Raw genomic sequence first — 23,042 nt, 5'->3', positions numbered from 1 at the left:
CATACTGAGCTCTGTACTTCTGAGATACGTCTGAGATAAGTCCCAGGATATAACCATACCTGAGCCTTTTCTCTTACTGTTCCTTCTACTTAGAATTTTTTCAGCAAAATACATGTGCATGACTTTTCTTCCCCTTCCTGAATGTCTCTGCTAAGAATTCCCTCATTGAAAAGGTCACCAGGTACTCATATCCTCTTTCCCAATTTCCCACTTTCATTATATTTTTATAGTCTTATTATCTGTACACATCTTCATGTGCTTGTTCATTGTCTTTTCTCACTAGAATGTTAGCTCCATGATAGGAAAGAGTGCATCATATAAACGCATATATGTGGAACAAAGTAAGTGGATTTCTTGAATGTCAAATAAATATTGTTTGGTGAATTGTGAAACTAAATTAAACACATGAAATCATTTAATTATATATTTTACTAAATTCATATTTTAAAAGGTAAATGATAATTATTAGAGAAAAACTTAAAATTCTTTAAAAAATAACTTTTTATGAAATTCTTCAAAAATGAGTCATTGCCAAACTTGTAGTAACTGCTTTATCAGCTAGCAACCTGTGGATCTCAACACAACTTATTAAGTCACAAAGTGACTTAATATTCAATATAATATTGAGCTTGCAAAAAAGTGAAATAAACTCATGGTTTAATAAAAAAAGACAGTGAAGTATGTAAATATACTTAAATGAAGAGGTAAATGTAAATATGTAAATGTAAATATACTTAAATGAATAGGTAAATTATATATAAAGTAAAAAAAAATCAATGTTTTATTTTTTAAAAGGATAAATTGCAGTTACCTGTGAATTTTGTTGATATAAAGAGTCCAGTTGCTTAACAATGAGAAACCAGTTACTGTTCCCTTTTGCTCACCCGTGAAATTTTTAAGGTAAACAGATGTTTAGAGTAGTTCTTAACTGCCTAACTTTTGCTAATTCATCAAATGCAGACTTTTTACCCCAGTAGACAATATATACTTCCTTTGGGCTATTTCCACACCTAACCATTAGATCATAACATAACTTAGCATAACATAACCAGGTCCAGGTTAAGTCTAATAAAGACAGAAATATGCTATATTTTAAAAGGAGCTTCAGGAACCACCTAATATGTAAAATAAGATTTGGAAGAGTATGGATAGGATTAGATTTGGGAGGTGCCTGACCAAAGGACAGAGTACACAGTTAGATAAAATAGTTTTATTGATTTGGGATCATTCTCTAGGGATACAGGATTTAACAACCTATCATAATGCCAGGGGATGGTGTGAATATACTTTCAGGATGCTTCCAAGAAGCACGGAAAATAATGGTCTGCACTGAGATAGAAATGCCAGAATTTGCTTGGCAGACAGATTTAAAAAGATTAAAAGACTCCAAGATATAGTTATGCCAAGATGGAGATTTATTACAGCTGGAAAAACCAGCCAGAGGACTATGCTCCACAAGAAGACATGGAAGACACATCATTGCCTAGACTAATGAGAAATCTGTTGGTGAGATTCACTAAGAATCTCATGAGTTACTTCCCTCTAGACCAGAGCTAGCAGTAGATGTCCTTACAAGACTTGGCTCATTGATAATAATAGGAATGATAGAAATCTAAAACCATATGGACTAAGTGGTAGCACTTCCCTATTAAAAGACATGAGCACAGGCTTGTTATAAATAGTAGCAAGATCAGACAGAGACCAGGGTGGGCTGACTGCTAGACAGTTAGGAAAATGAAGAATAGAACATGATATTTCAAGGGGCAAAATAGATTATCAGCCTATACAAGTACTACTTAATCTATGGTTCAAAATAGATAAAGGATGAATGATTAGGAGGATGAAGATAGTCACCCAAATAAGAAGTCATTGTTCCTTGCTCAGTTTCTAGTCTTAAGAAAGTTTTCAGACCAAGAATGTGTTGAATGAAAGAGAGAACCATGTCCCCAGGCAGCAAAATTCTCTATATAACACTATGGGAAGTGACCATGGTAATTATTTGCCCAGGCCTTCTCCAGAGGACCTGTGACCATATAAATTAGTATTTGTATAGTGGGAAAGAAGATAACTCAAACATTTCAGGGGCTCTTGACCACAGAGCCTTACTTAACGTTGATACTTCAAGACCGGAAGAGTCATCATGGTTTCATAATAGAGGAATGGTATATGCAGCCAGAAATAATTAGAGTCTTTAGTTCCATGTTGATTATTTTTACAGTCCCTGACTATATAATGGGAAACACGTACTTGGTGGCCGTTGGCACGAAATGCATGTTGATTTCTTGGTCCACGAGATAAAAAAAATATTAGGGAAGACCATGTGGAAGTCTATGGAGTTGTCTCTCTAAACTTCTGCCAACCAAGATGGTAAATCAAAACAATATCATATCCTGGGTGTTATGACAAAAATCAGTGCCATCCTTAGAGATCTAAAGAACACAGATATGAAGATCATCATATATCCATTTAATGAACCAGTTTGATCCATATAAAAACTAGGTGATGGTTTATGCAAAAACCAGGTGGATCCTATTATAGTGAACTACTGTAAAAATCCGTAAAACAGTAGCCTCAGTGAAGGTTCTGGGCCAGATAAAGAATCTATGCAAAAGCAGATCAGAATGTCTATGAGTACATTATGCAACCATTGATTAAGTGAAAGTATCATTTTCAGAAACAGTTCAAATTTACTTTGACTAGACAACATTATGAAGTCTTTCCCCCAGACTGTTAATTCTCCTGATCTCTGTCATAACCTATATCTCTTGGACCTGCTCAACATTTCAAGAAATCTCTTATTGCTCCATTATATGGATGACCCAATGTTATTGGAGTGGATGAACAAGAAATATTATGGATATTGGAGGTTTTGGTAAGAATGGTAACAGTACAAAGAGAATTTTATAAACCCTATAAAAATTCAGAGGTCTGCAACATAATAAACTACTTCTGAGGCCTACAAGCATGTTCTCTTTAAAATAAAGGGATTGTTATTGCATCTGTTACTTTCCACCACAAAGAAGAAAGCATAATGTCCTTGGGTTCTGGCCAGCAAAGACCATACTTCCTATAGCTATGAACTATATACTAGGTGATATAAAAGGCTATTAGTTAGTGGGGATCACACAAAGAAAAACTCTGTTCTACAAGCAGCATTGTTTCTTGTGCCATATGGCCCAGCAGAACCTCTGAGATTAAAACCACAAGTGATGGGGAAAGTCCCTGTGTGGAGTTTCTTACAAGCCCAGTGAGAAAATGTAAAACATACTCCTCCTGATATTATAACAAGCTATGCCATCTTTGGTGCCAGATTTTATACCTTATGAAAAAGATCTTAGTGTGTTTCTAAGTGCTGGGAAGTGACTACTAATGAGATTTAAAGTGATCATGCAGTCAAAGTGGCTTGCTATGAACTAGATTCTTTTATAAAGTGGGGAAGACCAGCAGTAATCCATCTAGTAACCTGGAATGTGTATAAACCAGATCAATTTTGTGCTATAAGATCAAGTACAAGCAAGTTCAGGTGGTATAAGTAAGCTGCATAAATAGCTTTCCCAGAACCTCATGTCATCCACCACTGTTTTAACCCAGGCATTTCTTCAACTGATAGCAATGTCTGTATGGGGGTATCTTATAACCTAATGGCAGTAGAAAGAAATGCCTGAGATTGGTTTATAGATGGATCTGTAGTTGAAAATAGATGATGATACGTTACAGTCACATTCAGGAGTGACTATGAAAGACAATATTGAGGGAAAATTCTCTTACTGTGCAGCGTTTTGGCTAGTACAAGCCATTACCCACATTCTGTAGAAAGAGGAGTTCCCTAAGGTTATGGATTCCTAAGAAAATGATGAATGGCTCCTTGTTTGGTCAGGGGCTGAGAAGGAAAGAGCCTGACTTCTTCCTCTGCAGATCTTACTTCCTTTTCTTTCTTTCCACAAAAGTTGATCCATAGAGAAATCCCTAATAAAATCCTACACACACATCTATCTCAAAGCCTGCTCTTTAGGGAATCCAGCCTGCCACAAAATCCCTGGCCTGTCTGTGGGTGCCTTGAAATCCAACTGCCAATACCATGTATTGCCAGCTGCAAACTAAGATTAAAACAAAGCAAAACAAAACAAAACAAAAAGCCAAAACACACACACACACACACACCCCCACAGCTTTCCTCCTCCTCCTCCTCCTTCTTCTTTTTTTAATAACTGCCCAGAGTGTATTTTGAGGGACCAAGGAATGCAGGTAAATGCCAAATCAGAAAACTTAATTTAGTAATTTCCAGGTAACCTCATTCCTGTTTTATTTCTTCGTCACTATAAAATCTAGATTTCTTTTTTCTTTCCATTTTTTTATGTTGAGTTGATTCTAACTTCTGAGGTTCATAAGAGAGTTGGATGGTTCCTACATTCTCTTGTACAAATATCTTCTGGTATGTCTAGTCACCCATTGTGATTTTTGGATTTAGTCATTCTGGCTTCTTAGCTATTGACATTTCTCCACTGGGATGGGAGTGGGGGTGGGGGTGGGGGTGTGAGTGTGAGTGTGTCACTGAGGCCACTGCATTTTCATCTAGCCTTTTGTTCATAAAGCCCACATTAATATCTGAGGTTGCAATGGCCTTACCATAATCATGAGACCCCCTTTAGGCTGGTAGTTTTCTCCTCCAGCTATTTTGCTTCTCCTTTTCAGGGACATGAAGTGTTTCTGTTGCTCCTTCCTGCCTTTGATAGGCCTTGGGGACCTCAGGTTGTCTTCTCGCTCTCCCTGGCCCTGATTTCAGGTGCAGCTCTCTCTGTTCTTCTGCCCTACTCAATTAAAGCACTGGGGATGCCTATAGCAAGAGCTGCCTTCCAGGAGTTTCAAGTCTAAACAGGAGGATTAGTGGTAGATACTCATGAATCCTTAAACTTAAAGAAGTAATCCAAAATTCCTCCACAATGGTGGTTAAGATATATAAGAGGCAAGACCTGTCATAATGGTGGTAAAATATTGTTTATCATCCGTAATGCAAAGAAACTTTATCAAGTCTAGAATGTACAAATTATCTCATATTGTAAAGCATTCTTCCCATATCTATTGTTTATGGCATAAGCCTCACTTTCACATTCAAAACAAGATTTCGTTTTCTCCCAACTTACTGCTTCTTCACAGAGCTTCAAAACTCTTTTTTTAGAGAAATAAAATTTAACATTCTTGGCACACATGTTCTAAGAACTCTCCTCTGAAGGCAGTTTGTGCTAGATCTCTTCCTTTGCCCCTCAAGAGATGAGATAAGACAGAGCATACCCAAGAAGTTCTCCATATCCCCACCTTTTCACACTGCTCCAGAAGGACAGGCTCTGTGCATCACATTTACTGCTTCACTTGTCCCCTATTTTCCTGTTGGACTCCCCAGAGAGCAGTTGCAATGGAAGGGCAGAGGGAAAAGAGGTGTGAAATTTCCCCCCTAGCTCTCTCCATGTAGGGGCCACCTGGAGCAAACTGTCACCCAAGTCACAGACTCCCCACACTCTTTTCCTCTAGTTTCTACAAAGTACCCCCATCCTCGGTGCTTTGATTTGGTGTACTTACTGCTTAGCTGCAATGAAACCATAGGTCACTGCACTACCTTTTCATGTTTAATTTTTTTTTAAGATTTTATTTATTTATTTGACAGACAGAGATCACAAGTAGGCAGAGAGGCAGGCAGAGAGAGAGAGAGGAGGAAGCAGGCTCCCTGCGAGCTGAGAGTCCGACGTGGGACTCAATTCCAGGACCCTGAGATCATGACCTGAGCCAAAGGCAGCGGCTTAACCCACTGAGCCACCCAGGCGCCCTTCATATTTAATTCTTAAAAATAAGTCCGCTCTTAGTTATTTTCCTTCAAGAGTGCCATCATTGTTCTGTTTTGAAGACAGTCCTCAGTGCTGCTTGAAAGATAAAAGATTGGGAGCCTGGTGGCTCAGGTCATGATCCTGGAGTCCCGTGATCAAGTACCGTGATCGAGTCCCCCATGGAGGTCCCAGCTTCACAGGGAATCTGCTTCTCCCTCTGACCTTATCCCCTCTCGTGCTCTCTCTCACTCTCTCTCTTTCTCAAATAAATAAATGAAATTTAAAAAAGAAAGAAAGAAAGGTGAAATATTAGTAATGACAGGAAATCACTGGGAAAACAAACAAACAAACAAAAATTTGTTGGTATGAAAATGCTATATATTCCAGGGAGGCTGACATACATATGGTTAATATCTATTATATTTCAAACTGTGGTTTCAGTTGTGAAAATAAATGGAAACCTCTAATTTGCCTTTACTCCATTCAGGATTTTCTAATTAAGAGAATTCTTTCTTGGCAAATGGTTACCACATTCTGGGAGTATCCACCTCACGGTGAAGCATCTAAGCCTCAGGTCTTTGATCATTGTCCAGACAAAGCCCTTTTCAGCAAAGATGTTCATGGCACAAGCATGATCCTGCATATCTTCCACGTTGCACTAGCATATCTGGGATTCCAGGATGGCATCGAGTCATTGATGTTTACATGCTGCATCCTAATTTTATGAATTCTTTCATGGCATCCATTTTCTCTTAACCCTGTGAATCTTTTTGTGACAGAATACAGGCACTTTCCTTATTTTCTCCTAATTTTGGAGGACATCAGGACACTGACCTACCATCTCAGTTTCTCTCAGATCAGCTCTTCTCTCTCTCATCTTCTTTCAAGAAGCCAACCATGCAAATCCTGTAGTTAGTTCTCACCCAAGCCTAACTGAATTTCTGTTTCTCCCCTGGGGACTTGTCACCTGGGAATGACAACATTCTCCATTTTCCATGAACTGCCAATGTTGTTTGAACTTCACCGATAATGGGAAATATTCTGTTTTTCTATGAACAGTGGTAAAGAAGTTCCCTTGCATGGTTGCCTTAAAATTATCCTCATGTTAAAAACTGCACAAAAATAAAAATCAAGACTTAATATCTTAAAATATGAAATTGTGCATGTTGGTCTTCTAACATTGCAATAAATATCCAATAATGTCACTTCACTTTCAAAAAATTAAAAAAAAAAGATGAATGAATTCCCATTCTGATCCTGAATTTAAACAGCAGCCCCCCCATCCCTTATTCACTGAACTCCTGGGGTAGGAGGAGCCAATGGTAGCTCTTCCTCAGGAGACCCATCTCATTTCTAAACCTAATCTCTTTCAGTCCTTCCTCAGCCCAGGCAGATTTTATGTAAAATGCATTATTTTGGCTGCTTTCCTTTTCCTTTTTTTTTTTTTTTTTAATTTATTTTAGAGAGAGAGTGGGATTGTGTGCCAGAAGGGGAGGGGTAGTAGGAGAGGGAAAGGATCTCCAGCAGACTCCATGCTGAGTGCAGAGTCCAAGGCAGGGCTTAGTCCCAGGACCCTGAGATCATAAACTGGGCCCAAACCAAGAGTCCAATGCTTAACTGACTGAGCCACCCAGGAGCCCCTATCCTTTTCCTCTTGAATTTTTGTGCCACTCTAGCCATAAAGCACCAACTCCCTCAGAATGTTTTTCCCTGTTTGCCCTAAGTTCTAATGACTTTTTTCAAAATGTAAATTTGATCCTGTCATCATTCCTGCTCTAAATACTCCAATGGCTTCCTTATGCTCGGCAAAAACAAAACATATGGAAACTATAGATATGTTATACATATATAAATCCTCTGCACAGTCTAGAGGATGTCACATGGCTTGGATCCTGAGGCATTTTCCATCTTATTTGCTATACTCCAGCTACAGTGACTAAATTTTGACTTCTGGGAAATATTATGCTTACACATGCTCTTTCATCTATATTCCCCTTTTCAGGCTTAGCTGTTATTTTAAATTTTACTCTCATTTTAAGAAATCCTTTCAGGGGAGCTTTTAATGACCCCCCAATTTAAGACAACACCTTTTTTCCATGCTTGCACATTTCTAATGTATACATAATCTTTGTCCTGTACTTAAAACTAGTCATAATATTTGTCTTTACAGTTATCTCAGATCTAACTTGAAAAAAATAATCCAAGAATGCTAAAAAATATAACTTCAGGGGCGCCTGGGTGGCTCAGTGGATTAAGCCGCTGCCTTCAGCTCAGGTCATGATCTCAGTGTCCTGGGATCGAGCCCCGCATTGGGCTCTTTGCTTGGCGGGAGCCTGCTTCTCTCTCTCTCTCTCTGCCTGACTCTCCGCCTGCTTGTGATCTCTCTCTCTGTCAAATAAATAAATAAAATCTTAAAAAAAAAAAAAAATATATATATATATATATATATATAACTTCAGGGACATCCAGGTAGCTCAGTCAGTTAAGCAAGCAACTCTGGATTTCAGCTCAGGTCATAATCTCAGGACTGTGACCCATGTCTGGTTCTGCGTTCAGCAAGGAGTCTGCTTGAGATTCTCCCTTGCCCGAACTCATGCTTGTTCACTCTCTCTGTCTTTGTCTCTCGCTCTCCATCCTCTCTCTCCAAAATGAATAAATAAATAAATCTTTAAAAAAAAAAAGAATATAACTATATTACTCTACAATCAATTATTTGGTTGATATTGTCTTTACTGCTAGATTATAAACTCAGAACCAAAACCTTACAGGCAATATATGATCAAATTTCACTATGGTTTTCCCAGCACCTAGCAAGGTGCCTTATACATGGTAGGCTCTCAGCAACCATCATGGTAAGGAATAGATCCATGTCAACCCCTTTTCTACCCCCTCCTTTGAACTAAGCTTAAGTTTATACTAAGTTTACATTAAGTTTATTTACTTCCTCTAGAATACACACAATCTTTTCCTTTCTTTGCATATTTTTTTTTCTTTTCACTTTATTTATTTATTTTGGTTTAGCTCTCTATATATCTTCAAACAGAGTTTGAATATTGTTTTCTCATCAGGACCAAAAATTATGAAATGGGTCTCCTGATACTTATCTCACTAAACACATATACATTTCACTCACAGTAATGCCTTCATATCTTTGTTCCTCAGTAAACTGTAAGAATCATAAGGCATGAATTATGCCTTTTTTGTACATCATTTTGAATGACCCATGTCTAGCACAAAACGTGGCACCCATGGGTGATTGCTCCTCGTAGTGCTATGTATGAAGTTGGGGGCTTCCTGGATTAATATAGTTACAGGAGGTTTCTTGCATTGAGCTGCATTTGAACTGTGTAATCAAAGAAATGGCATTATTGACAGAGGTGATCTAATACTTATACTAATGGTAATTAAAGACATAATTACCTTGCCAAGAAAGGTCAAGAGTATTGCCCAGAACATCTGAGAATTCATGTCCTTTACTCTTTGTTCTTCTAATATCCAGGTACACTTTACTTGTCTAGTACAGCCCAAACATTTATTTCTATCACATATTTATTTTGGAACTTCTATGTAATAACCATTGCTCAGGGGTATTTTGTAGGATTAAAGGAAATGTAAGATATATTGGCTGACTTCAAAATGCTATGATTATGTTGCTGAAACAATGCAAACTTAATCATGTTATTAAGGACAGGAATTTACAATGTAAAAACAAATGGTGTGGTACTAAAATGTAGGAGTTTAAAGAACAGAGTGATCACTAGAGGTCAGAAGAGACAAAACTAATCAAATGTCTTGAAGAAACTAGGACTTGAGGTTGTTCCTGAAAACGGAATAATATTTGATAGAAAGGAAAAAGAGGATACTATTCCTGGATGATAACTTCATAATACCACACCATTGCAAAGCCCCTAGTTAAAATAAATAACGAAATAAACGACATCATCTTTGCCAGCTGCAGTCATATGCAAAGTCATCCTCAGTGGAGTCACATTACCTCCTTAGATCCCTTGCTATCCTATTTACCATTAACATTTCAGGTATTGCTTTTTAAAAATAAATTAAAGAATATATTATAAACACAAACTTCATTATGATTGATTCAATCCTATTTGTGTCTCCTATAGCCAGAATAGAGTACATAATTTATTGATCTCTTACCCACATTCTTCTACTTTACTATTACTAAATGAATTTTGACTTATAAAGAATGACCCATAGAGTCAAATGTCATCTCCTACTCAATAGAGTGCTAATTCCTGTTGCTAAAATGGTCTCCTTCCTATCCTAGAAATGTAATGCATATGTTGCTTATTATAGGATTTCAATAAAATATTGATGTACTAATACCTTATCCACTTAAAGGATGTGAGGTCGAGGGTTCAAGAAAAAGGATAGTCTATTCAGAGTTTCATCACAGGAGGACATTCAAAATGCAAGGGTTCTGGATGGAAGAAAGAAGAATGCCCCACTGTCATGCTTTCCATGAATTTTGCTGTAACGAGGTTTGTGCCATATTACAGTTCTGAAAGGGACTCTGTGCAGTGGGAATTTGAAGTAAAATTTGTTACATTCCATTAAACAGGCCATAATGAGATCTTTTTAATGTGATTATCATTTTATGCTATTGTATTATTATTTTTTTATTTAGGACTTTATATTTTTAGGAGTATGGCACAGAAAGTATAAAATCAGCTGTAGATAGCAATTGCTAATTAACGGATTTAGCCTGCGTTAGGTGAGAAACGTCTTTATTAGAGCCAGACAGAATCTCTTCACCCAAATATCTATGCATAATATCAGCTGTAAGTTGTAAATTTTTATGAAAACTGCAAAATAATTTATTGAAATGACTGAACTAGCTCTTTGAAATGAAAAACATATTTCTAAATATATTTTTTTAAATGAAAAAGGCATGTAGTAGGGTCTAGTACTGGGCTATAATTTTCTTCCCTAATGTTCAGATATAACCACCCAAATAATTTATTTTCTAATTTGTTCCTGGTGTTTCGTTTTCAAGGTTGTGGGGATCCTTTAAGTTCTTGTGCTTTACTATCTAGGCTGGATGTCTGCCTCAGGGGTCTTAGTCTTTGCTTGTGCACTGGGTCAAAGCACAGTCATTAAAACACCACATCTTTATCAATTATCTTCTGCAGACAGCTTTGCTTCCCTCCAATATATTCTGCAAAATGCTGGCTTCCTGTTTTAGTATTTAATGGTGAGGCTGTATCTCTTAGCCTCCATCTCTAACCTGAACATTCAGAATCCCGTGATTGACGGAATTTTACCTGCTGGCTGCATTCTTACATCTACAACTTGCCTTTTGCTTTTTATTAGAGTGAGAGCAATATTTTTAATCCTTTAGGCTGGAAGAAAGTTTTTATTTAGTGTAAGAGCTGAAAATAATTACCCCAATCTTACCTAGCTCCATAGTCTGTCCTTTCTAATCCATTAAATGATCCTTCATCAATAATGGTGGCTTGGGATATATTGTTAAATCACTTCATGACCAGTTTTATGTAAACTACATGTTTTCACATACATTATTTTACTTGCTTTTTATCTGAAGTGTTTAAAAAAAATAAAAGAAAGTAAGAAAGTATACACATACATGCACACAAACGTGTTTCTTTTTGATAGTTGCTTTGGTCCCTGTAAAACTAGACCTTCAGGCTGAGGTGTCTGGAACATTTGAGTCAGAAGGGGAATTATGTATAAGAATCCAGAGAATAGAGTCAAATTATACATTCCTAAGTATCTAAGTAGCCTTGAAAAGCAGGGATTTGATTTGCAAAGACACATCTTTTTAAGAGAGAAAAGGTTTCAGAATTCAGAAAGCCTGTTTTTGCATATCAAAAGCAAAACCCCAAAGGAATCAAGGCCTAGGGCTTCTGCCACCTAAAAAAAAAAAAGTTTTTTGGGTGCCTGGGTGGCTCAGTGGGTTAAGCCGCTGCCTTCGGCTCAGGTCACGATCTCACGGTCCTGGGATTGAGTCCCACATCGGGCTCTCTGCTCAGCAGGGAGCCTGCTTCCTCCTTTCTCTCTCTCTGCCTGCCTCTCTGCCTACTTGTGATCTCTCTCTGTCAAATAAATAAATAAAATCTTTAAATAAAAATTTAAAAAAAATTAAAAAAAATTAAAAGTTTTTTGTGTTTTTTTTTGTTTGTTTGTTTGTTTGTTTTTGGTTTTTTTTTTAAAGCCAATTTCCCCCTTTCCAGACCAAGCAAACAAGAAGGAAGTTAGGGGAAAACAATGAGTTATTTGCCGGTATGAAATTCAGAAAATGATCCAACCGACAGATACCCCTTCTTCATAATAAGAAAGAGTAAAACCCCAGACAAGATTTAGTTTGAATAGAGTTGTGAGAGCCCTCCATCTTACTTACCATTGATAATGCTAAGAAATGGGGAGCCTTGTAGGAAAGTCTCTCATGGCAGCATTCTGTGGAGGCAGCACTGTTGACACAGTGTCCAAAAAGATCCAGGCAGAGGGGCCCTGAGAAAGCTCCTAGTCCATGTGGTCAAACTAGAGAAAATACTTAAATGAAGTGAATTTATCATCATAACTGGAAACTTTTGAGAGTAAAAGTGTGTGTGATTAGTTATTAATCCCCCATAAACCCGCAAGTCCTGGACAAACCAGGGCACATAATCACCTTAGAGAGGAACCAACAAGTTCCAAGAGCCAGAACCAGAGGATCCAGTATGAAATCACAGTTGGCATAAAATAAAGTATATTTGGTGCCAAGGCTGTGGGAATCTCATTAGATGCCAGAGGGAATGGAAACGGTAATGAAAGATCATGGAGGGACCATAGCTTCAGGTAGGACACCATTGGACAGGAAGCACTACACATACCCAAAGAGTCCTGTATTGTAGTTATGACTATGACATATAGGGGATAGACAAGAAAATAGGGAGTGAGAAAATTATAAAAAGTCTAAGGAAACTGTAAGCAGAAAGAGTTAGGGATGCCCAGAAAAAGAAAGGACATAGCTTTTGTGACACAGGAGAAATCGTTTTAGGCCCCCAGGTATTTTTTGTGATCTCTGTTCCACTTGCCCAAACACACTTCCTGCAGAACTTCCCAGGAGGTGCTGAATTACAAAGAAATGCAAAAACATCAGTAGTTAAGGATTCTAATGGAACAAAGGGAATGCAAAACTAACAGTCTCTGCCAGACCTGAAAAGAACCTGACCATATCAAGACAATAATCAGTGGTAAAACTCCCAGTGCAGTTTCCAAAAGTAAAGGAGGCCCTGCATTCCCTACCCCATGTAAGGAGTGCAATTTATACCAGCTCTTGGAGCATGCCCACAGTCCCTACCCCTTGTCTAACAGTTACCTCTGCTTCATTTTAATATTAATGTCTCCACTCAAGGAGGAGCACAAACTTCATTAACATAACATAGGATGCATGTATTAGCATGTTTTCTCAACCTTCTGCCCATCTTTACAAGCAGGGTAAAACTCCCATTTCTGAATATTCATCCTAACCCTAAAAAGAAAGAAACCCACTTACCCCCACTCAGGGAGTCAGGGTTTTGAAAGTTATTCCCCAGGAATAATTTCTTCGCTAGAAATAAAGTACCCTTAGTGTGACAACTCCACCTGATGTAGTCTTTATCTGTAACCCACCAAGGAGGAAGATAAAGTTCAGTTCTAAAACTATTCATTGTTTAATATTAAGTTTCTACCTAACAACCAGCAGTTGTATGATGAATCAGTATTTAAGCTGTAGAAAAATAAAGTCTTCTATTTAACTGTGGTTTTGGCTTGAGAATAAATTATATGGTATAATTTAGATCCACAAACTACAAAGAACAGGAAATAATGAATGCATTCTGAGCAACCCAGAATCTCAGAACACGTAAGATAGACTGTTGGGACAAGAACCTGTACCATCTAGTCCTTTATGCAATATTTATAGTCCTATTTCTTCTGTTTTAGTTGTTTCTGACTTTTTGTAGAGTTATCAATTCATCCATACTCTCACAGGGTATCTTCTTTTCCTTGAGATTAGAAGTAATTCTTGAGGATTAGGGTAGGATTCCAGATTGGTGTAATCAAGCTGGTGCACATTTTTTTTTTTTTTTTTTTTGGTCTTATTTGTGTTGATACTACATGTTTCTAGTGAAGGGTTCTCCCTCCTATATTTTGATGTTTATTTGCAACTCTTATCACTGTATACCAAAATCTAGTCATGTTTGTATGTATGTATCACACTCTACTCCACCACTAAAATGTGACTTCCATGGAGGCAGGAAATTACTTTTTGTTCACTTTTATGATATTGTGGCTAAAGCACTGCTGCAACCATAATATGCAGGGAGTAAGAATTTGTCTAACCTGTTCATTAATGAAGAAACCATAAGCTTCATCAAGTATGGCACTAGAACAAACAAAAAGTTGACTGATTAATTTCAAGTTTAATTTTTGTGAGTACCATTAAATTAATTACACTGCATGTGAACACATTATTATAGATATCTTTAGAAGGGTCATTCTCAAATTCTATCACGCTTAATGATCACTTGGTGAACTAGTTAAAATGCAGATCCTCAACTCCATCATTAAAAATTCTGCTTCAGTGAATCTCAAGTGGACCCCCCCCCATCACTTAATAGTCATTTAATAAGTACCCTAAAGAATATGGTCAAGTTGCTACTTCAATTTAGGCTCTAGAGCTTCTACTCGGATTTCACTATGAAAAACAGATTTTGTACATTTACCAGCATTTTCTCCCTGCTACTAAGTACTGGTTTTTAAAATTATAGATAGATAAAATGTATGCCGATTTCATATTACAATGAAAAAATATGGAACATAATATTTTGAGGAAAAAAATTGCATGTTCATGATTGGTACTGAGTGTAGATTTGAACTTTCATTTTAAACATGTTCAGGTGGTGAGCGCATATAGACATAGTTATCTGCACATATGAGTACTAGACCTACTAAACTAAAGAAGTATATTTTTAGATAAACTGTGATTGAACTTTGGCAGAAAATATACATTCATGGCAAAAAGTCACATCCTCGTAAGTAGACCCTCCTGTGAGAAATAATTGTTAGCAGGTGCCTGAAATGTACTTATTAGAGTAAAAGAAAAGTAAGCAAAGGATCAATAATGCTCATTTTGCATTTAAAGGAAAGGCATTACAGCAATTTGAACACTTCCCTCATTCACAATGGGAATAATCTTTTGAGTAGATATTTTGATGACCCTGTTTGATAGAATGTTTAGCAAAGGAAATTTGTGATTTTTTTCTTACCTATAGAAACATTTACCTTAGGGTCATGGGGAATTTAATATGCTGTTGCTGTTTGGCTCTATGTTAAGGATGGTAGAAATACATTAGAATACAAGTTTGTGACATGTAATCTGTTCTCAGAGGATATAGAATAATGAGCTCTGAACTTTGGCTATAGCATGCCTTGCCCATTCTAATGCTACATACCAATACATTCTTCTTGGATTTAATCTAATAGATATTCAGCTTCCAAGAACACGAGAAGGATGTAATTATGACGGGAACACATCCATAAATATTTATTGAGGTAGAGGATTCTAACACAAATGGTCTGTTGTCTGTCTTCATCTTTTTAGATATGTTTGCAGTTTTTTACATAGTTGCCTTTTGATACCACATGCATACTGTCAATGTCTAAATCTCCAGCTCAGACCTACCTCTCCACCAAACTCATACATACAAGTTCCAACTATATATTTCCATTTATAAGTCTAATTATACATCTCAAATTTAATTCAATATAACCCAAACTGAATTCCTATTCTTCCTGCAACCAAAATATTCCATTAACAGCCTTCCCTGTCTTAACTGACAACCAGTTCTTTCATGAACTCAGTTTCCTGACTATATTTCTATCTTTGAGCACTTTCTTTTCTTATACTAACATATAATCTTCTAGGAAATCCTATGGGCTCTACCTTCAAAACACATACTATTTCCAACTACTTTCACTGCTTCATTGCTACCAAACTGATCCAAGCCTTCTCCATGTCTTCTCTTGTTTGCTGAAATAGTCTCTGAAAATGTCTCCTATCTCCTACCATTGTTCCAATGCATTCTATCCTAAACACAGAGGAAGACATTAAAAGCATAACTCAGAATACATGTTTATGGTCTATAATGGCTTTTTATTCCACCCTGAGTAAAAATCAAAGTCCTGAAATTGACTTATAAGACCCTATGCGATGTGGCCCTAGTTAGGTCTCCATCTTCTCTGAAAACTGCCTGAAAACTGTCCCCTTCCCTTCATTTCCTTCCAGCCACACTAGTTTTATTATTATTATTATTATTATTTTATTTATTTTTTACTTTCCCTGAAATTGCCAGGCACAGTCTTATCTTAGGGTCTTTGCTGTAGGTATTCCCTCTTGTGTGTCTCCGCTTTGTCTTCTGATGTCTATGTGGTTAACCCTCTAAGTTCCTTCCAGTTTTTGTTCAGATCTCATCTCCTTAATTCGACCTACCCTATTCAGCCCACTTAATAGCACAACCTATTAATATCCCCTCTCATTACTGCACCCACCATAAGCATTGTTGAATCCCATTCCTGCCTCTATTTTTCTCTATTATGGTCATCAAACAAAATATGTAGTCTCCTTAATCAGTTACTAATTTTATGAAGCCCATTATTGTTTAAAAAAAGTGCACAAGTATACACATATAACACAAAGAATTATCACAAAACAAAACAAAACAGTAATTGTCGCTGAGGTAAAAAACCAAAGCATTGTTAGCAGCTCAGAGGTACCCTCTAGATCCCCTAAATTGCTCTTCTCTCCTTTCTCTGTAAATTTTATCACTACCCTGATTTCTCACACATTAATTAAATTTTGCAGAGTTTGAACTTTATATGCAGTAGTGTGTGTGTGTGTGTGCGCGCGTGCATGTCTGTGTCTTCCTTCACTCTGTGGTATTTTGTGAAACTCATCCATATTGTTTCGTCTGTCTGTCATGTTTTAATTTTCTTGATGAATAAATTTCCTTATATGACATAAGACAAATTATTTGTTAATTCTATCAGTGAAAGGGCATTTGAGTTCATAATCTTTTTTGTTTATAGTCTATCATACCACCAAGTTTTTTTAAGTTTGATGAGAATGAGATCTTGATCTGTTTTATCGATTTATTAACACCAAAAGTCTAATATAGTGACTAGAACATGATACATTACTTAATAAATATTTGTTGAACTGAAATAAGTTGAATTAAAAATTAGAGGAGATTCCACTTATTGTTGGAAATAATGAAAATCCTTATATTTTGGTTGTTTTTTGAAAGCTTTAATTCATATGTCACTAATACTTACATAGTGTTTATAGGAAATTGAAAATAAAATAATGATTTGGAGTTATTAGGAGTACATTATCAGGGTATATAAGCGATTTGGGAAATGAGCTCCAATAGTTCTTCATGCACTAATACATCACACAAAATTGAAAGATAAGATTGGTTAAGTATATCAAAAAGTCTGACATTAATCTTATATAAATAATATTGAAGCACCAAATGTCAATAATACTCATATAATATTTTAAAATTTATAAATATCTAGGAAATATCCTAATACAACACTCTAGACAAAAATAGAAAAATTCTTTTGGCCTAGTCATAGAAAATAGGTATCACAGATGTGAAACATTTAACTGTGTAAATTTAGTTTCTCTTGGATTGTTTTATTGTAAGTATTTGATAACATCCAAGAAAGGTGAATTATCAAGTTATTAATGGTTTGCATGACACATATTTAATTAACTAAATTAATAATGAATAGTGGCTATCCAATTCATTTACTATGTAATAATATACCAGTTAACACTTAAGAAAAGTGGCCAGTCATTATCAATGTACCATTGTGCATTGTGCTAACATTAATTGGATCAAATTAATGTAGTGTTACTTTTATCTTAAGCAGGCATTAATGAATGTTTCATCATTTCAAAATGTTGTCATGACATATTATCAAAATATCAAATGCTTAGCCTAATGTTTAGTATAAAAAGGTTCATTTGATACTCATGTTAATGAGAAGTTTTTTTTTTCTTTTTTTTACAGGTATAATTAAAGACACATATTAAAAAGGCTTTTTAAGATTATTTAAGTATATAACCGGACCACCTTCAAAGTTGCACTTGTGAGGAATAATAATACTTTTAAAGCTATGGGAATTCTTTTTCATACTCCACTTTTAGCCAGAAGATCAGTTCAATTCTATTAAGAGACAGAAATACGACTTCATATTAATGATGGAATCAAAACAGATGGAGCTATCTAATGGTTCAGGCAGGAAATTGGAGTAGGAATTATAGCTTCTTACCCTTATATCTACCACTGATTCACTAAATAACCTTGGGCAAATTACTTAAGCTGCCAGGTCAAATTTTCTAAGTGCACGTCTTCTTTTTTTATGCCCAGAGCTCATATTAACAGAAAAGGAAGCTCTGGAGATATAGAAAAAGGAAATGATATAATATAGAGTAGAGGAAAAAGCCTTTGGCATGAAAGAGATTAAGTAGCTTACCCAAAGTTTCACAGTTAGTATGTGGACTACAGGAGATTCAAATTCAAGTATGTGACTCATTGGCCCTCAAGTACCAAGCTTTTAATATCAGTTGTAAAATAGCTACCCTAATTTTGATTATGAAAGTATGAACTTAGGGTTTGCCTGGCAAATAACAGATACAAATAAATATAATTATTTTCAGTCTTTTCTCCAACACCCAATGCTTTTGATATTTACTCTAAAAACAGCATATAGACTTATGTGCTCCTTTAATTATACTCTACTATTTATGTGCTCATTTAATTAGGCTCTACTATGATAATTATCATACTTACTATTCCTCATCTAGGCATTGATTTAACAATTGTTCTCAGGGACTCCACTATTATCCCAAATTTATTTCAGCCTCCATGCTTTTTAAAACCAATACATATTTAAGAGCATTGGAATAATGGGAAAGCACCCAGAAAAGAAGAAAAGGTATGCAGAGTTCTTTAAACCTGAACATTTACCAGTCATGTGGTAGAAGAGTCCAAAACAAGAATGAAATATCCTTGTCTCTGTCTCTTTCTTTTCCGACCAAATTCATTAAGTTAACCCAGTACACTGATTTTGCTTCTTAAGTATCATCGAAATCTATACACAAATGTCCATCCAAACTGACATTTCTCTAATTCAGACTTAAATTATTCCTTAGAAAATTTTTTACTAGTCTCCTCTTTCCTGATGTTTCTTCCTCAAATTTATTCTCCACATCCTCTGTCTCTGTGATCTTTTTAACATCAATTTTAATCTAGTGCATTCAACTCAAATAAGACCTAACTTTTAATTTGTTGACCACACATATAATATCCATACATCTTTGCTTAAACTGTCTCCTCTTCTGGAATGGCTACAGTTTTCTGTTTCTAATATTCACCCTTTAGCACTTGACTGAATTTTACCTCCATAGACCTTTTACGCTTTGTTCATACCAATTATTGGTGTTGCCCTTCTGTGTTTCCACAGTACACTGTATATATATCACCACTATTACATTTATTCCATTATTTTGTAATTATCAGTCTTCATCTTTTTTTCTGTCAAATTTTGCTCTTTCAAGATGGTGCTATATATAGCTTGTTCAAATGTCAAGGAAAAAATTCACACCAGATGGAGTGAAACAGACAAAGAAAACTTTATTCAAAACTATTGCAATAACTGGGGCCAAGACTATTACAATAAAGAGAGATTGAACTCAACTCCATCATAAGGAAATGTAAGAGGTGTTTTAAGTACTGAGGAGAGCAGGTGGAAAAACAGAGCAGGGTGTTTGAGAGGAGGTTGGTCAAGTGACTAAGCTTTTAATTTTTCCCTAATTGGCATTGGTATTGGTGCTTATAGGGGTTAGGTTCCTGCACTTCCACAGAGACTGGGAGTCAGGAGTGCTGTCTTTCTTGATGATTACATTTCAAATGGATGGCTGCAGGGTCCTTTAAGAATAATGTTTCTGAGTCATAAAACTATCAAGAGGCTGAGAGAAGATTTACAGCTCAAAGGAACAGAGAAAGAATTTACAATTGCAAGTTTTCTAAAGTAACTGCTCTAAGAAAAGGCAGGTTAGAGGCCTATAGATAGGAAGAAGCCTGTCTAAAGTTTAGTCAAGCTGTAAAGAATGCTAAGGTCATGTTGGTCAATATTTATAGTTGCAGTTCTGAGGCATATTAACACTCCAGAAATTTTGCTTTGCTGCAATGTTCTATGATGTCTAACAAGATATTATAGCACAAACACTTTCTTTGAAAGTCATTTTTTCTTTTTCCTTATGTACACAAACACTCGGCATTCAATGCTGGGCATAATATGAATTTTTTTCTTGGCTTTAGTTCATTTGTTGATGAGTGCTGGCTGCTGATGAGTTTCCTTTTCTTTATTTTTCCTACACTTCCTCCTTGCTGTCTTCTCTATAGGTTCTGGTTCCTTACCGCTCTTATTTCTAGCTTACGCCAGTAACTTCTTATATCTGAGTGCCCAAACCTGTTGTTGCCTCTATCCTGGGAAGTCAGAAGCAATTCTAAATTTATACTAAGCTGAAGGAAAAAAAAAAAAAAAAGAAAGAAAGAAAAGAAAAAAAAAAAAAAAGGACACTCTTATGCTGATTTGGATTATCATTTATGGCCTAAGTAGATACCATGTTATATCAAGCACACAGACACAAACACATACACTTCTGCATGCACACACTTACCTTGTATATATAAGGGGTAAAGTGGGCTTCTGTGAGCTCAAAGATAGGTTAACAGAAACATCCCAAGTGAAATGCAAAGAAGAAGAGAATGAAGAGGAAGAACATAACATCCACAAACTGTGGGAAAATTTTGAATGTATTAAATGCTGTGATTGGAATACCACAGTAAAAGAAAGAGACAATGGAAGAGAAGAAGTATTGAAATAACAACAGCTGAGAATTTTCCAGAATTTAGTGATAGACATCATATCGCACATCCAGGAAGCTTAGGGAACACCAAGCAGAACAATACCAGCATAAATATACCTAAGTCTATCATATTCGAACTGCAGAAAAACAGACAAGAGAAACTCTTGAAAGAAGAAGGATAGGTTGAACTATACCTATAGCAGGAACAAGGATAAAAATTACAAAGAACTCATTAGATAAAAATTACAAGGAACTTCTCAGTAGAAATTACACAGACAAGAAAAGAATGGTATATATTTTAAGTATTTGAATTTTAAAAATTCAATATAATATTCTATATCCAGCAAAATTTACCCTTTGAAAGTGAGAGAAATAAAGTTTTCTCAAACAAAACTGTGGGAAGTTATTGCCACCAGACTTGCCCTACAAGGGATTTTGAAAGAAGTTCTTTGCTGAGAAGGAAAATAATGTTAATCAGAAACTTGGATCTATATACGGAATGGAAAACATTTATTACATGAAGAGGGAATAAAGAGTTTTGATATATATATGTGTGTGTGTGTATATATATATATATATATAATCTTTTTCTCTCAAAATAAAGAGTTTTGATATATATATGTGTGTATGTATATATATATAAATATATATACATATATATAAATATATATACATATATATAAATTTATATATAAATACATATATATACATACACATATATATATAAAAAATCTTTTCCTCTCAAAATATTTCATATGAATTACTATAAATGGTTCCCAGTCATAAAAGTAAAGCAGTTATACTTTTTACTACAGGGAAAGATAGAACTGCAGCATTTACCTGGTTCTTCAAAAAACATTGTATCTGGGATGCCTTGGGGCCTCAGTTGGGTTAAGCACCTGACTTCTGGTTTTGGCTCAGGGCATGGCCTCATCATGGGTCTTAAGATCCAGCCCTGTGTAGGCTCTGTGCTTAGCAGGGAGTCTGCTTGAAGATTCTCTCCCTCTGCACTTTCCCCCACTCATGCAGGCGCTTTCTCTCTCAAATAAATAAATAAATCTTTAAAAATAAACATTGTATCTCTTTACACTTAACATTTGTGTTATTTACTGGAATTGTCCTAAAGTAGTGCCATAGGCATGGATACTGCTGCTGGGTTATTTATGATTAAAGATAGTAATGGAAAAATATGAGATATGAATAAGGCCAATAAAATATATTCCGTGGTGACATCTATAAACAGGGTAAAATTACATAGTATGCAAATATAGATGATAGCTATGTATGAGGGAATTGCTAGAAAACAAAAATACAAAAAATAATGCTTATAATCAGGTAGAGTGCCTTAAAGAAATTGAGATTCTTTGTGGTCAATTTCAGAATTTAAGGGATAAAACAAGAGTACTGGGTAAATGAACTACAGGAAAGAGCTACAGTTATTGAAAACTGGTTTGTGAGTCTGCTGTGATTCTTCTTTACTCAATTCACACACATAGGTAATTTTGGTGGAACATATTCGCGATTTAGATTCCTCCCCTTATATTTGGGAGAAAAGTGGCAAAGAAGAATAACTAATATTGAATTCTAATTTTACATCTTACATAGAGAGGTGCTTTCCAGTTTCTTGTTTCAACACTGTTATTTCCACTTAAGTACAGACAAGGGCTCAACTGTTGAGTATTTTGCTGAAGCTCCTACAGCTTGAAATAGGTAATTAAAAATTAGGAAGAAGACATAAATGCAAAAATATGTTTTAAATTTAATTATCTGGGGGTGCCTGGGTGGCTCAGTTGGTTGAGTGTCTGCCTTAGGCTCGGGTCATGATCCCAGTGTTCTGGGATCCCTTTTCCTGCCCCCTGCTTGTGAGCTCTCTCTCTCTGTCTCTCTCTCTTTGTCAGATAATAAGTAACGTCTTCAAAAAAATAAACTATTTATTACTACTATTTATTAAAATAGGTAAAGCCCACATAATCCTAATGAGAGAAAAAAAATGAAGGAAAACAGTTAAAATTAGAAAAGAGGAAGCAGAGATAACACAAAATAAAATAAAATCCAAGAATTATAAGAAAGAAACTACTCACAGCAAAGTCAAACTAATCAAAAATCTGAAAAGATGAAATTTTTTTAACTAAGTATAAATTACCAAAATTTCCTTTAAAAGAAATGGAAAGGCATGATATTTCAATTGTCACAGAAAACATGGGTAAGATGATTAAAGTTAAAAAGCATAACAAACATGTTTACAGCTGAATTTGATCTGCCCTTTTCAGAACACATTT

The sequence above is a fragment of the Neovison vison genome, chromosome 11, assembly GCF_020171115.1.
Source record: "Neovison vison isolate M4711 chromosome 11, ASM_NN_V1, whole genome shotgun sequence".
NCBI lineage: Eukaryota > Metazoa > Chordata > Mammalia > Carnivora > Mustelidae > Neogale > Neogale vison.
Note: the sequence above shows the minus strand (reverse complement) of the source record.